Source organism: Theropithecus gelada, chromosome 1 (genome assembly GCF_003255815.1).
Source record: "Theropithecus gelada isolate Dixy chromosome 1, Tgel_1.0, whole genome shotgun sequence".
NCBI classification, from domain to species: domain Eukaryota; kingdom Metazoa; phylum Chordata; class Mammalia; order Primates; family Cercopithecidae; genus Theropithecus; species Theropithecus gelada.
In genome coordinates, this window is record NC_037668.1 from 60,968,655 (window position 1) to 60,974,654 (window position 6,000).

At 46.2% G+C, this 6,000-nt stretch overlaps 1 protein-coding gene across 3 annotated transcripts in view; it reads right to left on the bottom strand.

Annotated features, from left to right (window-relative positions):
• Positions 1–6,000, bottom strand: part of PHC2 (polyhomeotic homolog 2) — a 115,662-nt gene that overhangs the window by 20,093 nt on the left and 89,569 nt on the right. The window contains exon 1 of one of the 3 annotated variants that reach the window (XM_025382959.1): positions 5,630–5,942. The exons of the other annotated variants lie outside the window; for them this stretch is intronic. The gene's annotated coding sequence lies outside the window, so the exon portion shown is untranslated. Of the gene's footprint in view, positions 1–5,629; positions 5,943–6,000 lie in introns of those variants that run through there. 3 annotated transcript variants of the gene reach the window in all.

Below are 6,000 nucleotides of genomic sequence, written 5' to 3' on the forward strand. Positions count from 1 at the left end.
AAAGGACAAGAAGACAAGCACCAGATTCTCTTTCTATGCAGTTTTTTCATAAAGGGGGTTTGAAGCAGACAGTGCAGAAGAACCCTAGAAACCAGAAAAAAGTTAACTTTGAGACAAATAAAAGGAAGCACTGCTTTACCTAGAAAATACTAAATTTATGTAACTTGTAATGCCAGATGATTTAGCCTATGAAAAGAAATTAGTTTAAAAGGCTAAAAATAAACCCAGTTTAAAGATAAACTCATGGAAGATGGATTTCTACCAGTTTACAAAATAAATCTAGAAATGTTTAGTAAACTCTCCAGTTATTTTCAGGTTGATAACAGGGAAAGGCAGCCATGTTCCCCAATATGATGACTATTTTTTTTGGTTCTCAACTGCAGGATCACTAATATTGTTAGATAAATGTCGGGGGAGGCTGCAGGAGGGAACACTAAGCCTCAGTTGTCCTGTCTATATTATGGACTACATACTCCATACCTTGCAAATCAGTCCTACTGATCATTTCTGCTTATGGAAACATTACTCCTTTCCTCCTTATAACCCTTGTCTAAGCTTCCAGTCACCCTATTTTGCCACCAGTCAACTGACAGAACAGATTAATACTGATTACTGGAGGCCTCAAAATGTGGATTTAATCAAATTTTTAAATTTTTTTTTTTTTTGAGATGGGGTCTTGCTCTGTCACCCAGGCTGGAGTGCAGTGGCATGATCACGGCTCACTGAAACCTTGACTGCCCAGACTTAAGCGATCCTCCCACCTCGGCCTCCTGAGCAACTAAGACCACAGGTGTGTGCCACTCTGCCCAGCTAATTTTTTTTTTTTTTTTTAATTATCTGTAGGGGGGAGGTCTTGGTATATTGCTCAGGCTGGTCTCAAACTCCTGCACTCAAGTGATCCTCCTGCCTCGGCCTCCCAGGCATGAGCCACGGTGCGTGGTCCCAATTTTTTTTTTTTTTAAAAGTAGTTGCTTCGTATTAGTTTTGTTTTAATTTAAAGTATCATTTGCTTTGATTGTTCAAAAATGTCTTAATATAGCTGTGTGGCTTTAGGCCACATATGGATGGTTTCAAATATGCTAAAGATACCAGTAACTAGGGATAATTATATAGTATTTGAGACATAACAGCCATGCAACTAGAGTTTTAAAAATAACTCAAGCAGTCACGAACTTTCATTTTGTTGCCAACAGTTCCAATATTCAGTATCAGGCCTGGTCCTCCTAATCTACTGGAGAAGAGTTGGTTATGGCATGGCATCTAACAGTCATCTCTTCTTAATACAAATAATAAATTTCACTGCTAAGAAGATAATCATCTGGAAAAAAAAAAACAGACATTTGCTTATGTTTCAAAGAAAGTCATAATAGCAAACTGGGACTCTCTTCAACATCTGGATTCATCTCAGAGCACTGGCAATCTGTGCTTAACAGCAGTCATGTCTTTACCAGATGTAGAAAGAATGTTCTCTTCTTTTGGACTTACCTAAATATCATTTGGAAATTGGAAGAATAGGAAAACATATCCTTCTTCACTAACTATAAAAATAATTTGGAAGAAGGAAAAAAAAAAAAACCTTTAAGTTTTCTATGCTGGTCTACATGTTCTTACAATGAATCTCAGAGCAACAGTTTATGACTTAAATTATATGCTGTGTTCCTTAGTATACTTATTTCTTCAAAAACTAGTAATTCTAAATTGTATAATTCTTGACTATTATAAAATAGCCCATTTCTTGACCATGTCAATTATATTGGACTTTTGTTACTGATGGGGAAAAATCCAGAATTTGTGATAATTATGTCTTGGATATGCAAATGGTTGATTATTTTCCTAACAATTCCCAAAATATCCACATCATAAAGCAGAATTAAAGATGGTTTGCCTCCGAATATCTTTAGAAATATCAAATCAGTGTTCTGATGTGGCTAGTAATTCAAATGAAAAATTTTAAATAAGTCAGTGCTTCAAATGAAGCCGGCCTCTGAGTTGTGAATAAGTAGTTATCTTAAATAGGCAACTTTTTTAAAAAAAAACAGAAAACATACTCAAAAAGGGTTTTAAGTGGTGACTCATAGTTTAAACCATGCCCTAAAAACATTTAAAGCAAATCTATGTGTTCAGACTCCCATCTTGAGGGGTAGTTTAGTTTTGGGTTCCATGAAACAAGGTGTTAAGTTCCCAAAGAGAGAGCCATTTCTGTCGTCAGTCCCCATCAGAGTAGACTGCATAACGCAGTCAGTTCTCACCCTGCTTTCCCACAGGGCTGGGGACTGTGGGGAGGTGGGGAGGGTGGGCAGGCTCAGAGGGAGACCTCACTCCAGAACAGCCTCCTGAGGGGTACACAAAAGCCTCTCTCTACAACCACTTTTGTGAGATTCCTCCTGACCACAGAAAATCATCATCATCATCATCATCATCATCATCATCATCATCATCATCTTTCAGGAGCAAAATGGTACAAAACAAAGGGAATAAAAGAGAAATTATCAATTATGAAGACTTCTCATTCTCATTTCCCTACTCTTATCTCCAGTATGTGTCTTTTCAGAAGAGAATCTTTCTATGGCTGGAACTAAATCTGTCTGGAGATTAAATATTGAACAGCTGGGAGAAGTTTAATATAAATTTAGATTGACTCAAGAAAAGGGAAAAACTCTTGGTAAATACTGTGCTAATGATGAGCAGCATTACAGGAACTGGAGCCACCAACCTAAACCCTAGGTTTTTTAAACTTTATTTTGGCTTGCTGATCCATGCTGGATGAAAGTGAGGAGGTGGGGGAACTTTGGTAAATGGTTACTGAACGCCTGCCTGAGGTCCACAGCCTAAGGGAGGACAGAGACTTAGGGGAAGAGTCTAAGGCAGTCAGGTCATCCCCTTTACACATTCACAACAGAGAAAAGTAGACAAAAAACACCTAGAAGCACACCAGTAGGGGTTCCTAATTCTGAGACAATAATCGTGTTCTGTGTTTTTCCTTATATAAGAAAACGTAGGGAGAGAGCAGCCTATGTAAGAGCATGCAAGGCCAGACGTAAGAAGAGTTCAATTGTGTAAGATTGTCCATCTACTTACTCCTCTTAACACGCCCTCTCCCCCTGAAAGATCAGAACCAAGGTATCCAAAGTATCTGAGACAGGAAATGAGTAACACAGGAAAAAGGATGTGGTCTGAAAAAGAGTGGATTCTGGGGCTGAGCCAGAGCAAGTAACAGCCACAGGGTCATAGCTGAGGGAAGGGCTTGGTGGCAGGAAGAGAAATCTCAGGGTCAGTCAGCTTAGACTAGAAAGTCCATGACAGAGGAGATATGTCTGGGGAAGCAGGAGAGCACCTTCCTAAGAGGCTCTTCTTCCCTGAAGGAGGCAGAGAATGCAGAAACAATGGCTGATGAGACCCACAGCCAGGAGAATGATGACTGTGACAGAAGGAAAGGGGCTGGAGGTCCCTCTTTACTCAGAGGGAAGAGTAAATAATATATATGGAGTGAGCTTGACAAAGGTAAATTAAAAATTAACCCAGGACCTGGGAGAGAGTGGAAAGGGCCAGGAGGTGGGGACATGATGAAACACCAACATTCATTAAGCACCTATGTGCCACATGTCAGTAAAGAACAGTTTGGGGGAAATAAGAAGGGGGTGAAAACAGGAGAGAAAACATAGTTGGACAACTGAGAAACTGACTCAAGTACAACAGAAAAGTGGACTAAGAAACTACCCCCTTTCTCAAGATTAAGGCTGGAGGAAAAAGATGTCTGTTCTTCCCTGTGTGCATGGACGAGCCTGGAAACAGATCTTGGGTGGGCTGAGAGGCAGAGCTCATGTGATGAAGAGTGCCTGGAAAGAGCAGGTGCCAAAAGAGCACCACTCCCCATCTGCCCGACCTTCTGCGAAACAAGCCCGCCCTTGTGAGTGAGCCAAGCCAGAGGCCCCAGTTCCCGCCTTGCAGGGGCTGGAACTTGGGTGCAGAAATCACCAGTGAAAAACAGTTTCTCAGCTGGTTAGAAAGTGTGAGTACTCCCAAATGTAAATCCAGATGTTGGGAGCTATTTGTTAAAATCACTTTGATATTCCCCAGTGCCTAGGGCAGTACTTTACCTTAAATGGGAGCCAAATAAAAGTATGTTAAGTCTAACTGAATGAAACCAGAACTACTTAGCTGTGCTGGTCATCTTCAGGTTCAAGACAGCCTCTTGTCCCGATAACCAACAGAGTCAGGTACTTTATTTCTGTTCTAAAGTCAAAACGATGCGAAGCCCTCATCATTAGGGTCTGCCACAGGTCTGTTGCCCTGTACCAGAATAATAGATGGGCGGAAGGGGGAGGTGGGAAGAAATACAAGAGCAAGAAGGAATTTCCTTGCCTCATTAGCCTGTAATGTTCATGCTGACCTAGAAATCCTGGCAGTTCCAACATTTGGGTTGACTCAGGCGGGGAAGAAAAATCCCAGGTGAATGATAATTGGATTACCCAGTTATGCTCCAGAGCCAAATGGCTGGAAAAGGCTAGGTCAGTAGGCTCTGGTACAAAGTGACATTATTTTTTAAACCAAAAATGGAGATACTCGGGCTAATAGACAATGGGATGGAATAGTTTAAATTGGGGCTGTCCTAGAAAAATCAGGGACATATGATGGATTTAGGTCGGTAGCTTATTTTGCAAGGGATCCTCTGGGCCCAATATGCTAATGGAGAGGGGATTAACGATCAAACATGAGAGATACCCGAGGGGAACACTGTCATTGATTTGTAAGGCAAGAAAAAGATGAGAAGAGTGTGTTCCATACACAGCACATGAAGGTACACATCGCAGGTATGGAGTAGGAAGGAAAGGAAAGTTGATCAGAACCGAAACTATGTGGGTGAGATCAGTTCAGGTTATGGAAGACGGGGGGCGGTGGGCCGGTGGGGGTGCGCTGTAGCAGGGCACTGACTGGGGCCCAGGGCTTAGGAGTTCAGATGGTAGCTTCGCCACTGGTTTGCAGCCTGACCTTGGGCCAATTATTTCCCTATCTGTGGACTTCAGTTTAAATAGAGAATCTCACAAATCCCGATTTTAATGTAAAGAAGCAACAAATATAGTCTACCTTCATTTGGCAGAAGAAGGAGAGAAAACGCTCTTCTAAAAATGGAAGACAGACACAGAACAGCTTGTCCCTTTCTATCCAATTAAAAACCTCGTGAGACTGAACTAGATTAAAAACAAAACTCTCCAGCGAAGCCGCAGGCGCCTCCAAGATAGGGAGTCCACCACCAATAAAGTAATGCAGATGCCAGCAGTCTTGCCCCCAACGCACCGTCCGTCCCCGGGAAGTCGCAGCGGCGGGGAGGCCGGTCCTAGGTCGGGGCTGGGGTGGGGTGTGTGGGGCCTAGGGACGCGGAAGCTGCGGCGCGCCGAGGTGACACAGGGCTTCCAGGGGCGACGGGCCCGCAGGATCCCCAGGCGAGCGAGGCAGGGGAACAGGGCACCTCCCAGGCGCCAAGCGGGCGAGAGCCGCGACTGGCACGGCCTGGCAGCCGCGTAGGCCCGGGCCGCTAGGGGCACCGAGGGCGGTGCCCGACTTCCAGGGCGGCGAGCGCGGCCCCCGGCCTCCCTCCTGGCGAGAACCCCTCCCCCGCCCCGGCACTGACCTGTCCAGGGCCCGGCTGGGCCTGGCCGGGCGGGGCCTACGCAGCCCCTCGGCCGGGCGCCGACTCGCGCGGGGTCCCGGGCCCGGGCGGGCCGCCTTCTCTCCGCCGGGAGCCTCCGAGCCGGGGCCCGGGGCTGCCGCGGCGCATGCGACCGCACCGGCCTGGCCGGCGTCAACAAAGGGCGGCCGGGGCGCGAGGCCGGGACGGGGGCGCGAGGCCGGGGCGGGAGCGCGGGCGGCGGCCGGGGTTGCGCGCGCGCCCTCGAAGTCCGGCCGAGGGCTGCAGCCGCCGCGGAGACAATGCGGCGCGTCTGGGACCGCTCCCGCGGCCGCCTCTGCCGGGGGCGGGGCGAGGGCGCGGGGCGGGGCGGG